We start from the raw sequence: 12,937 nt of genomic DNA, 5'->3' as shown, positions 1-12,937 counted from the left end.
CTGTCTGATGCTCGTCTGATCTTGTAGAAATGACTGTCAGATCTTTTCAGTCTTTGTCCAGTTATAGTTGTTTGTCGAGTGTTCTGTCTGTGTTCTGAATTTTTTTAAAGTTGAGATTAATCTGTTCTGTTTCTGATTCACCTTTCATTCGTGGAGTTAAACCTTTGTTTTGGACTTTGCTACATGTAAGTAAAAGAATCCCGCTTTTGTTTATTAAAACTTCACAAACTGAATCTGCACTTCTGTGTCTTGCGTATGGGTCCAAAATCTGCGTCTCACTTGGTCAACACTGACAATTTTTGATGGCATTCCAAATAGTTGTCAAAAACCAAAATACAAATGAATATCTACAAAATTTCATAATTAATGAAATAATAAGCCCATATAATGCTGTACAAACTGCTCTGACAAACGTGACGACTGTTTGATGTTAGTCTTGAGTTCATGTACAGCTTCATGTACATTTTAATTATGGAGTATATTATTCCTGTAAGTTTATAGATCATTGCAAGCCTTTGTCCCAGCCCCTGACACCTAGCCCCCAAACCAGATCAAGATACTTTCCAGACAGACAGGCTGTAGGACAAACACATTTAGAGCCCAGACAGTGCATGTACAGACAATAAATAAATAACTCTCAGTCAGAATGTACATACCATAGAATAAAGGGCATAGATGGCCACGAGGGTCAAAGGAAGGCCGATAGCACTGATTATGAATGTCACCACATCTTCGGACTTTGTATCATAGTTGGTGATGTTGCTGTAATTCTGGTAGTTGGAGGTGAAGTTGCTGTAATCAGAGCTTTGGTCATGTTTCGTGCTTTTACTGTAGTAATCTTCCATTCTTCAGAGTGAAACCTGTTGTTTGAAAGCTCAAGTTATTAAAAGGGAGCAGGTTTTTAAAATCTACCTAACATTGTTCAGTGACATCACTAAAGCTGTGAGGTGATGTTCACACAAACACAGTGTACCTATAGTTTACCCACAATCATATCAAATCACAAATTGCTGTCTTTCAGTTTGATGATCATTCCTCAACATTTGTTACATTTAACTTTTGCAAGATAAGAAAATAACAAAATAATAACAAGTTCTAGTGAACAAATATCTGTACTTGCTGATACAGCATGAGGTCATTACTGCAGCCAGTCATCGTCCAGATGTTTCAGTAATTTAATGAATAATGTTAATGCACATTGGTTTAGGACAGCTTGCCTGTCTGCTGTACTCGATGCCCCTCTGCCCTCTGAGTTTGCATGAGGAGGTTTACATGACTGATTAATCTACCTGATGAACCATCTGCAGATTTTATCTTAAGGGGACAGAACGTGCACTTTTCCTTGTTGGTGTTTATTCTGACATTATTTTATTGCATCAACCCTGTCTCCCTCTGTCCATGTCCTGTCTGTCTCTACTGTTTCCTGCAATAAAGGCGAAAATGGCCCCAAAACCTGAATTAACTACATACAAGTTATTATGTTTAGAACTGATTGCTTATTTAACTGAATCATTAACTGACTGGAACCTGTCTTGGGTCACATAACTCTGTCCTCCAGACACATTTGATCAACAAGTACTGTTTGGCATGTCTTGGCTGTTATCATTTTCTGAAGAAAAAAAACACTATTAAAAATCTCTCAGTGGATTAATGTTGTGTCATCAATAGTACAACATATCTGGACTCCATTACTTTAATGTCTGAAATCTCATTTTCATCATTCTTTCTTTACCTCATTTAATTTATTTGAAATACTTCTTTATTGCATGCTTTCATCATTTTAGTGATTTATAGGAAGAGAAAAAAATAAAATAAAAAGTAATTGGTTTAACTTCAGTATTCTGTATACCATGTCCATTTATCTGTTTAATTCACTCTACATAAGAGAGAAAAGTAACATAAACATACCAAAATTTACCTTTAAAAGCTGCAAAACCCACCTAAAGTTCCCTACTCCGGTTCTCGATATTTTGTCCTCCGCATCTAAACAGCCACCTCAAAAGGTGATAACATGCAGTAGGTTGATGATAGTCTACACCTGCTCTTCTAAGAAAAGGGAGTGCCACAAATCCCAAATCTTGGCCATAATGTTACTTCCCACTGCTGGGTCGAAGACAGGGCGAGCTTCCCAGAAGAACTCGACAGACATACTAGCTGTGTTTCATGTACCACATTTTAAACATCCATCAATGATAAATATCTCAAATGTCTCCATAAACAGGACATCAAAATGTATGACTAAAAGTGCGAGCAGACTATAACTAACCATAACTTATTTGAATGCAGATTAAAGACAGACACACTTACACACGTGTCTGCCAGAGCTGAAATATTATCTCAAGTTATCGTATTGTTCTGTTCTAACTTGTCCTGAATCTACCAGGTCAAATTGTTATTTTCTCAGAAATTTGAACCACAGCAGTAGATAAATGGGTCACGAACATGCACGCGCTTGAAGCTCTAACACATGTGTGTGTGTGTGTGTGTGTGTGTGTGTGTGTGTGTGTGTGTGTGACTGACCATTTGGCCCAATTGATGAGTGTGTATGTCAGTGTGTGTGTGTATTGGAGGGGGGGGGGGTAAATTGAAAAGAACTTATTTTACTACCGGCAATGAAATACAGTTGGTCTAAAGCTGGAAAGTAGTCAGGACAAAAACATGGTGTAGATGTAGAGTGTATGGTTCTTTTGTGTTTCTTCTTTTCGTACATGTCGGAGTGTGAATGCTGTTCCACGCCTTAAACCTTTGTTAAAACTGTAAGATGATCTTGGCTTAATTTAATGAACATCCAAAGATGGTGGTTTAAGTCTTTCATTTCAAACAGCGACTGCAGCATGTTTTCCAGTATGCCTGATTAATTTTTTTGTCAAACACAAAAAAAGTCTTTGATTTCTAATGCAAGAAGTCAGAATTACGTAAAGGTTCAGATTAACATGCACATGCAATAACATGCAAGTCTGGGTGTCTAAAATAGAGTGTTAATATCTGCAGGATAGTGTCCTGTCCTTCCTTAATGTGACAAGAGCATTTGTGACCATGCCTGTTTAAAGCAGGTGGGGGGGGGTCAAATAGCTGATTTGGAGATGTAACACGTATATGAGAGAGAGGTGTCTATATCTAATGTTTTTAAAAACACATGGTTGGTGTTGGACATTCACCCTTATTACACAGAAGCAAGAAACTGCCATTATTCCCATGAAAAAACACGTCTCTCTGTTTAAGCGATTCAGATAATGAGTACAGTGCATTCCTTAAGTATTAAAATATTTCATTTGATTGTTGCATCATGTGGAGCTCTCATATTTGTGTGTGTGTGTGTGTGCGCGTACCATTGTTTGAGTGGGGAGAGTCTGCTATGTCTCAGGTGTCATGGATATGTCAGGCAGGTGACTGAGTATTAAAGAAAGAGGTTGCCCTATTATTACAATAGCAAAACTGTTCCTTAAGCAGTTTTTTCTCCTTTTTCGCTCGTCTTGATTGCAATGTTTGCTAACTCTTACTCATCACTTTTTTAAAGCATAATTTCTTAAACATTCTGAAATATAGTTTGCAGTTAGTAACAAATGAAAATGCCTTTAAAAAGGTTTATTTGCACGTTAAGAAAACATGCACGAGCTAAGTGTCTCTTCACACCACTGATCTGAGCCCCTATGTCCCCACCACTTTTCAACACAAAGTGTTCCGGTGAAGTGAAATGGCACGTTATCAAAGTTGTGAAACGTTGCAATTTGGTTAGGTTTACGCACAAAAATTACTTGGTTAAAGTTAGGAAAACATCATGGTTTGGGTTAAAATAACTACGTACGTCAGTTAACACGTAAGTTAACTAACATCACTTACATCAATTTACATAACTTGCCTAAATAAAAATAGTTGATGTTGACTTGGACACACCAAGCCCAGTCTCCTGGTTCAAAGTCGGGGTTCTGGCCCTCCATCCACCCCAACCACCTCCTTACTCAGTCTTTTCTGTTAAATATCATTCCATCAAAAACTGATGCTACAGGGCTTCCCCCAATGTGTTGCACTATGACGCTATCCCAAGTGCGTTACAAACGACAACTATGGCTCTTGACCACGTGTCCATATGTGACGAGTTGGGAGTGACAACAGGCTGGCAGGAAAAAAAGTTTTTTTTCTGAATGGAGTTCGGATTGATGAGGTCTGTGTTATGCTATCTGGAATCAAGTCACATAATTTCTGAACTTACTAGGTAGTTCAACTTCCTCGCTGACTTTCCACCAAGCAATGTCCAGTTATGTCTGACGCTAACAAAAAACCGTGGAAACCGGAAACACAGTGGCCCCCTGCTGAAAAACATAAAATCTGTCAACTCTGAGTCCCCCCGCCGGTAAATGCTGCAGTTGTGCAGCAGAATCCACTTCGACTACAGGTGATTATTTGTCCATATGCTCAGGTGCTCTTTCCCCCACAGCTCCCCGTCAGCCAACAGCGGTCTGTCAGCAGTGACTCAGTCACTCTGCTCTTCCTAGTCCTCTTCAAACAATGCTCTGAAGCCGTTGGTGAAAATCTCAGTACTGAGGGGCTATCTAGATACAGCGCCATGCAACTTTCTGCCTTGGCGCCACCAGGTCCTGTACCGCACTTTGCATTTGGTCTGATTGCAGGGGTCAAACTCTCCCCTTTCACACTATGGTGTTTTCTTCACAGCATGCATTTTACCCACTGCACACATGCGTGCCGCACACACACACACACACACACACACACACCAATTTGGTCAAATGGTCAGACATCCTGACACACACAATTGGACACCCAATGCATACACCTCACGGACGTCACGTGTGCACGTCGTGCATGTACTTTGTGTGCTTGCATCTACGTGTACTATGGAATGTGTCCTTTACTTACTTGTAAGAACCTGATGGCGGTTTTATCCAAGCTGTATTTGTAAACACATCCGTTTTTGATTAAACAGCCTAAAATATCGTTAAATCATTCAAGCTTAGGTATCAATGCTGTATCTGCAGTTTTAGAATTTAGCATTAAATATTTCTGAAGCTACTGTATCGTGCTTTAATTCATACTATATCTGAGTTGATGAATTACTAAGCGTGAGTAGGGGAGAGCGGGGTGAGTTGAGCCAGTTTTTACTTGAGGTGTCTTTAAAGTGAGGACATGACAGTAAGGTCTCCAACTAAAATATGTTCATATATTTTAGGATGTGGTGCATCCCTGGAAATAATCACTTTACATCTAAAATAAACTGTTAAACAAATAAATGAACAAAAAAAGTGGAATCTTTGCTCAACGTACCCAATGTGAATGTGACTTTAAATTACATACTCATGTTAAACTGGAACACATACAAGTCTTAGGTACTCCAACATTTTATTCAGTGTGAAATGTCAAATTCTGGTTTAAAAGACAAGACTTCTTTAGCCTGTTGACCTACACATCAAATCAAAATATGAAAGCTACATACCCTTAAAGCTGGAGGCTAGAAATCTTTCCTGTAGCTCACATTACAACAGGCTTTTCAGTTCTGTCTTCATATGAGCTGACTTCCATTCCGGACAGTATGTCGGTGTAAATGGATTTTATCCATCAGGTTAGCCAAAAACCTTTTCAGTAAGGTGTGCAGAGTTGATGAAATCCTCTCACAGTAATGCCTGAGCAGTCAGAGATCCAGCATGTAATATAAGATGTTTGTTTGGAAGGAATCAGTGGACCAACCAAACAGGTATTTCTGGCTGAGGAGAAGGAAATTGGAGGTGAATACTGAATTATGTTTTTTTATTTTCTATTATTAACATGTTTGATTAAATAAATTATATTTGATCTATTGATCTATAATTGACAGCAGGGCCAAGCTTTATGTTCATATAGGCAATAGAGATTTAAACCTTCATTTGTCAGCTTTTAAATCACTGAGTTGGTCAAAGACAAACACACAAAAACAGTTTTGTCTAGAAACATTTTTTATTGGATTTCTAGAAAATGTACAATTTAAACTGACATAAACTGTGGTTAAAGATTTTATCCATATTCTCAAGCAACAGCTGCTGCAAAACACCTGCTCTGAATCACATCCTAAACACCAGCATGCCTACCACTAAAACACCAGAATTTAAACTTAGATTAAATAAAGATAAACAAACAATAGGGAATTTTTTTCATATTTGTAGAAAAAAATAACAAAAAAGCAAAATAACTCCACACACTTTTATGTATGGGTAAACATAGAACAACTAAATTAAAATGTGTATGAGAAACTCTAAATACGTGTTAAGATGCTCCCCCTGTGTTAAACATACAAACAATCAAAATAAAGATTTAGGAAGAAGACAGCGAGGCGGCTATGATGAGCTCAGTTAATCTAAAATAATATCTGCTTTGCTTCTGTGATAAATGGAGAATATTGACAGACATAAACTTACAGCTACAAACTAATAAAAACATATTTTATTTACATGTGTTGAAGCCATCACCAGAGAAAGTTCACCAAAACACAATATCCACAGAGAAATAATAAACTGTAAAAGCTTGATAGCTGAAGCTTGATAACGCTGCATTCTGGGAGTGCAGTGCTCTGACTGGGGTAGTAAGGTACAATGAGCTCTCTAATATGACATGGTGCCTAGTTAAACAGAAGGATTTTAAATTATTTTCTGGATTTTACAGGAAGCCAGTGCAGAGAAGCTAAATCTATTTTCCTGGTTCTTCTCAGTACACAAGCTGCATTCCGGATCAGTTGAAGAGTCTTAACGGACTTATTAGAGCAGCCTGCTAATAAAGAATTGCAGTAATCCAACCTAGCAGTAACAAATGGGTGGACTAGTTTTTATACATAATTTTGAAACAGAATGTTTATGCAAAATTTATGTAAGTGAAATAAGGCAGTCCTCAAACTTTGTTTTATGCAAGTGTTAAAGGACATGTCCTGATCAAAGATAACTCCAAGACTCCTCACGGTGGTGCTGGAGGCCAGGATGATGCCATCCAGAGTAACTATATCTTTAGATAATCAGGTGATTATCTAAAGTAATCAGGTGTACCAGTACAATAACTTAAGTTTTATCTGAGTTTATCATTAGAACATTACAGGGCATCCCGGTTTTTACATCCTGAAGGCACATTTGGAGTTTAGCTAACTAGCTAATTAGTTTCATCTGGCTTGATCAAAAGATATAATTGAGTATCATCTGCATAACAATAAACATTTATGGAGTGTTTCCTGATAATATTGCCTAAAGGAAGCATATACAAGGTAAATAGAATGGATCCAAGCACAGATCCTTGTGGAACTCAATGAATAACTTTTGCATGTATAGAGGATTGATCAACATGTACAAACTGAGATCAATCTGATAAATAGGACTTAAACCAGCTTAGAGCGGTTCCTTTAATGCCAATTTAATGTTCCAGTCTCTGTAATAGGATATGATGGTCAATAATATTGAATGTAGCAAGTACAGAGACAAGTCCTTTGTGTGATGCAGTCAGAAGGTCATTAGTAATTTTCACCAGTGCTGTCTTTGTGCTATGATGCACTCGGAATCCTGACTAAAAATCCTCAAATAAACTATTGCTCTGTAGAAAGTCACACAGCTGTTTAGCAACTGCTTTCTCCAGGACCTTAGAGAGAAATGGAAGGTTAGATATAGGTCTATAGTTGGCTAAAACCCCTGGATCAAAGGTCGACGTTTTCAGAAGAGGTTTAATTACAGCTACTTTAAAGGACTGTGGTACATAGCCCGTTGATAAAGACAGATTGATCATATCTAGTAACGAAGTGCTGACTAAGGGTAAAATTTCTTTAAGCAGGCTAGTCGGGATGGGGTCTAAGAGGCAGGTCGATGCTTTAGATGAAGTATCAGTAAATTAAAGTAGTTGTCTTGTCTCTATCCTTTCTATTAACCCTCATTTTCCCTCCTGTTTTCTCCCCTTTCTCTCTCCCCATGGACGTCACTAGGATTGAAAGAGGGGGGGTGGGGCTCCTCTATTTTAGAACTACACTTATGTCAACAACCAGTGAGGAAGCCAAGATGTTAAAAAGTACTTTCATCTCTCCTCTATTGAACAAATGTTACTGCAATGTTAGCTTTTAGACATGTCAAAGCTTTTGGGGGGAATTTACCTAGGCCAGAGTTTTTCTGTAGGCTATGATTTAAAATGCTATTCAGCTTCTCATGTAAATGTGCGATAAAGTAATATCATCTAATTCCTTTCTCTATCAGATAAGTTGCAGGTCCAAATAATGCTGTTTAATTACACTAAATACTATTACTACAGAGAACATTGGTTAAATCAGTGTGATTATGCTCTGTAGTTTGGCTTGCAAACAAGTATACAATAAATACTTAATAATTTAAGCTGTTAATGAGGATCTTATTTAAAGTGGCAACTGACTGAATTTACTAAGCTGATGGCAGATGGAATAAAAGATTTGGAGTGAAAATTACTAAATGTATGGATGAATGTACATATGTTTTGCTTTAATTTTGTGTTTATGTGTTTATATCCGTGGGTATATGATAATGTATAGCCTAGTCTACATTTAGGCAACATCTACATATTTCATTTATTACAGCCAATAAATGCAGAAAGTTAAGTTGGGCAGAAGATAGCAAATATATCATGAAATAATTTAGTTTAGGCTCTACCTTGGTGCCTAGAACTGCTAATAATTGCCTGTTGTAGAAGAAAAAAAAACACCCCACATTTCCATAGACCTGCAGACCACTACTGACCTAAGAATCAGCTGCCCTGCGAATCTCCTACTTCTCTCTCCCTCTCATAAAATATCTTCCTATCAACAGGGATACTATGACATTTAGATTTCACTGACAACAACATTCTATGGGGATGTTTTGAAATACTATAGAGATAGGCTATATTAATGGTAATATCTCACTTATACATAGCTAAAGTTAAGCAAGAAATGGTCATCAACAACAACTTACAACATCACTGTGTATCGCTCACTAATTTGAATCAACCTAAATTTAATGATTATTTTATGCCAAAACAATACAATTATGTTTGTATTATTTTTTTCATATGTATCAATATTCCAGTTTCACTTTTTCGAGTACATGTCTGAACTGTAAAATAAATATAAATAGGCATAATGATGTCCATGTCTCTCTCCCTCTTTCTCTGCCTGCCTGTCATCATTCATACTGATGGACTGCTGATATCACTGCTGTCCATTCTGCAACAACACACAGACGCCAAAAGCTTGTCTATGGTCCCTTTCCTCATGAAGACATACAGGACTAAGTCTGCAAGAGGGCTCAACCTAATACAAATAAGGACATGTTGAAAAAGGTATTGCCAGTGTTTACTAAGAGGAACGAAATGATTTTGGGCAGGAACAGCAGCGTGTAAATAAGCAGCACCAGAACCAAAACTCCCACAATTCTTCGTTTTTCATCAGAGGGGACCGAGATGGAAGCAGACAGGGCTTTGAGAGTCCCAACCAGGAAGAATATTAAAAGTGGGAAGGGAAGGAGGAAGAAGATGGCTGTGATTGTGTAGTACACCAGACCATCAGAAAAGAAATAGTAAGGGACAACATTTGCAAAAGGAAGCACCCAGACCAGGACACAGATCACAACAGAGCTCTTGATGGTTCGTCTGCAGCGGTACCACAGTGGGTGGGCGATGACCAAATACCTGTAATACAAGATGGACACAAAGTCTTTGAGGAGCTTCAGAGTTATAAACTAATATAATGTTCAGACACAGAAGGAGCTCCACACATACTGGATAGACAAATGCAAATGCTCCATATTCATATAGCGCCTTTCCAGTCTTTGCAACCACAAAGTGCTGTTACACTACATCGAATTCATCATTCACACACATTCATAGATTGGTGGAACAGCCACCAGGGGCAATTCAGGGTTCAGTATCTTGCCCAAGGACACTTCGACATGCAGCCTGGAGGAGTTAGGGATTGAACCGCTGATCTTTCGATTAACAGGCAATCTGCTCTACCTCCTGAGCCACAGCCACCCCTAGATAGACAGATAGATACCTTTCCAGGGCGATAGACACCATGAAGTAAATACTGGCAATCAGACCAAAGATGTAAATATATCGAAGATGTAGTATATCTCAACATCTCCAAGCTTTGCCACCTCAGTGATCAGGAAGCAGAACTGAAGGAGGTCCGCAATGAGAAGGTTGATGACGTAGATGGGAGCAACATGATCACTTCTCACCTGCAGGAAAACATTGGTAAAAGTCAACAAGCAGTTGGAAACATGTTGTGAAGTCCACCTCCTCCCAAATCTGTCATCTTGCTCTGCCCAGCAGCTGCAGTCAGAGCCATTTCTGACTTTTTCATCAAACAGGAATCTCAGATATGACCCACTGGCCAATCACTGCAGTAACAAGACTTATTTTTAAAGCTGCAAGCAGCGTTGGGCGGGCCCTTGTAGCGCGTTGAGGTGTGAGGCACCCGCATTGCAGATTCTGGAGCTTTGCCAGTGCAGCTGTGAATTTGCTACGCGCCTACACAAAGGTGTTATACGTAACTTCCCGTGTCCCCTTTGTGTCTGTTCAGAGCACTTGGCGCTACGACTACAAATGAATATGAAACAGTTATCAACATGACATCATCAATGTGTTGAGATTTTTCTGAGACAGTTTTGAAGTAGATATATCTAACCTGCAAGAAGTTGTTCGTCACAGCATAAACATAGTCACTTCCTGTTGCCAGCAGGTGGCACTGGGACTACGGGTGAATTTGGCTTGTAGATGTGTTCAGGGCGGTACTCTTATCAAACATGTAAAGTTTGGTGCAGATGTGAGAATGTAGACTGAAGTTACAACAACTTCCTCTTTCATGGCGAACCGTTTGTTCAGCTTTCAGCAGTTTAGAGTGGACAGCGACAATCTGAAGTCGGTTGGACAAATTCTCCAGGAGGAGTTTGTTAAAGTACGGAGCCTGTAAATCATCCAAAAATGACCGTGTTGGGATTAGGTCAGCTTTTTGGTGCATCTGGACATGATACACGTGGCACAGAAATTTCGTATATGTAAGTGAAACGTGCCGCGGGGGCTGCTTCGTGGTCACTTCCTGTTGCCAGTAGTTGGCGCTATGGCTTTGAGTGAATGTTGGCATGTGGATGTGTTCAGGGCAGGAATCTTATTATACATATCAAATTTAGTGCAGATATGGGCATGTACACTGAAGTTATTACAACTTCCTGTTTCATGGCGAATCCTAAATTTTCGACGCCACGGGCACGCTGGATGAAAACTCACCGTTTGTACAAGTTCTAATCTTCAATGGGTTTAGAATGCGCAGCAAAAATTTTAAGTTGATTGGATTAATTCTCTAGGAGAAGTTTGTTAAAGTATACACCTTGTAAATGGTATAAAATGGGTTAAAATTGCACATTCAATTTAAAATGGCGGACCTCCTGTTGCGTTAAGGGTATGGCTTTTTTGTGTCTTGATATGATACATGTCCCCAAAAAATTTTGTGCATGTAGGCTGAACATAGCCGAAGGGCTAATTTTTTCCAATTTTGTAGGTGGAGCTAGCGAGCCATTTTGCCACGCCCATGTGCAGGGCCCATAAAATACATATACATATTTTTCGCCACTTCTGACATATATGCAAAGTTTGGTGAGCTTTCAAGTATGTTTAAGCCGCCAAAAATGCTTACTTTGCAGAAAAAGAAAATAATCCCTTCTGTTCCAATAGGGACCTCACATGTTTCATGCTCGGGCCCTAAAAATCACCAACAGTGTTTAGCAGGTAATGTTTGCCATGTTTGCCATCTTGGTTTAACATGTTAGCATGTGCAAATCTGCTAACTGTATGTTTGTCTACGTGTAGAACCTTATCACCAAGAAAATTCCTCGTATGTGTAAAACACTGCTTGGCAATAAAGCTCCTTCTGATTCTGAACTGCATGTCTTTAGGGTCCAATCAGCTACGTGTGCATTTTAATTATGGAGTATATTATTCCTGTAAGTTTATAGATCATTACAAACCTTTGTCCCAGCCCTCAAACCAGATAAAGATTATCTGTAACAATGTTTCTCAAACTGGGAGGCTTGCTAATTTAACTTGAATGGCTTGTTTAATTCAATCTCTCGTGTTGTTAATGATTGATACAAATGAAATCCACTTTTTTTGTCTTTAAAGAGGGACATGACAGAAAAAGTTATTAAATATCTCTCAGTCATAATGTACATACCATAGAATAAAGAGCATGGATGGCAACGAGGGTCAGCGGGAGGCAGATAGCGATGATTATGCATGTCGGCACGAAGGTGATTGCAACTAATTTGTAATACTCTTCAAGCTCATTGTAGTTCTGGTAGTTGGAGGTGATGTTGCTGTAATTCTGGTAGTTAGTGGTAGCATAGTGTTGATCTTTTGAGGTGCTGTTCATGTAGAAACCTTCCATTCTTCAGAGTGAAACCTGTTGTTTGAGAGAAACATTTGTTGCATTTAACATTTATTTAATCAAAAAGTGCTGATGTGAGGTCATTACTGCCACAGAACATCGTCCAGCTGTTTCAGTAATTTAATGTTTAATGTTAATGCTCTTTGTTTTAGGACATCTTGCATTTCTCCTGTACTTGATGCCTCTCTGCCCTCAGTGGGGAATTTTATGTGACGGCTTTTCCCTCATGGAAATATAAATCACAACTAACCTCCGAATAAAAGTTTTTACAATAATTTTTTTACAGGAATATAAAAATGAGTATGGATTACAGAAAAGCTTAAGAATCAGTAAATATTACTGATAACAATAATACCAAGTTTGGCATGGGGAAAAAGGTAACTATAACCAAAGTCAGATTATCAATCAATATTTTCTTAAGGATATTACTTCTAGGGCAAGGTTGACTTAGAATTTAACCTATCTATAGGCTATTACCTCAGTTCCTGGCGGACTGAGGGGCCTCTCTCTGACAGCTCAAGAGAAGACCCACCTTTT

At 38.6% G+C, this 12,937-nt stretch overlaps 1 pseudogene; it reads right to left on the bottom strand.

Moving 5' to 3' along the window:
* Nucleotides 1-9,173: 9,173 nt before the first annotated feature.
* LOC119918890 lies at nucleotides 9,174-12,400 on the bottom strand (annotated as a pseudogene).
* Between the last annotated feature and the right edge of the window lie 537 nt (nucleotides 12,401-12,937).

This window comes from Micropterus salmoides, unplaced genomic scaffold, assembly GCF_014851395.1.
Source record: "Micropterus salmoides isolate LMB-PRFRI ecotype aquatic unplaced genomic scaffold, ASM1485139v1 Ms_hic_scaffold_2461, whole genome shotgun sequence".
Lineage (NCBI taxonomy): Eukaryota > Metazoa > Chordata > Actinopteri > Centrarchiformes > Centrarchidae > Micropterus > Micropterus salmoides.
This window is presented reverse-complemented; position numbering and strand designations above follow the sequence as displayed.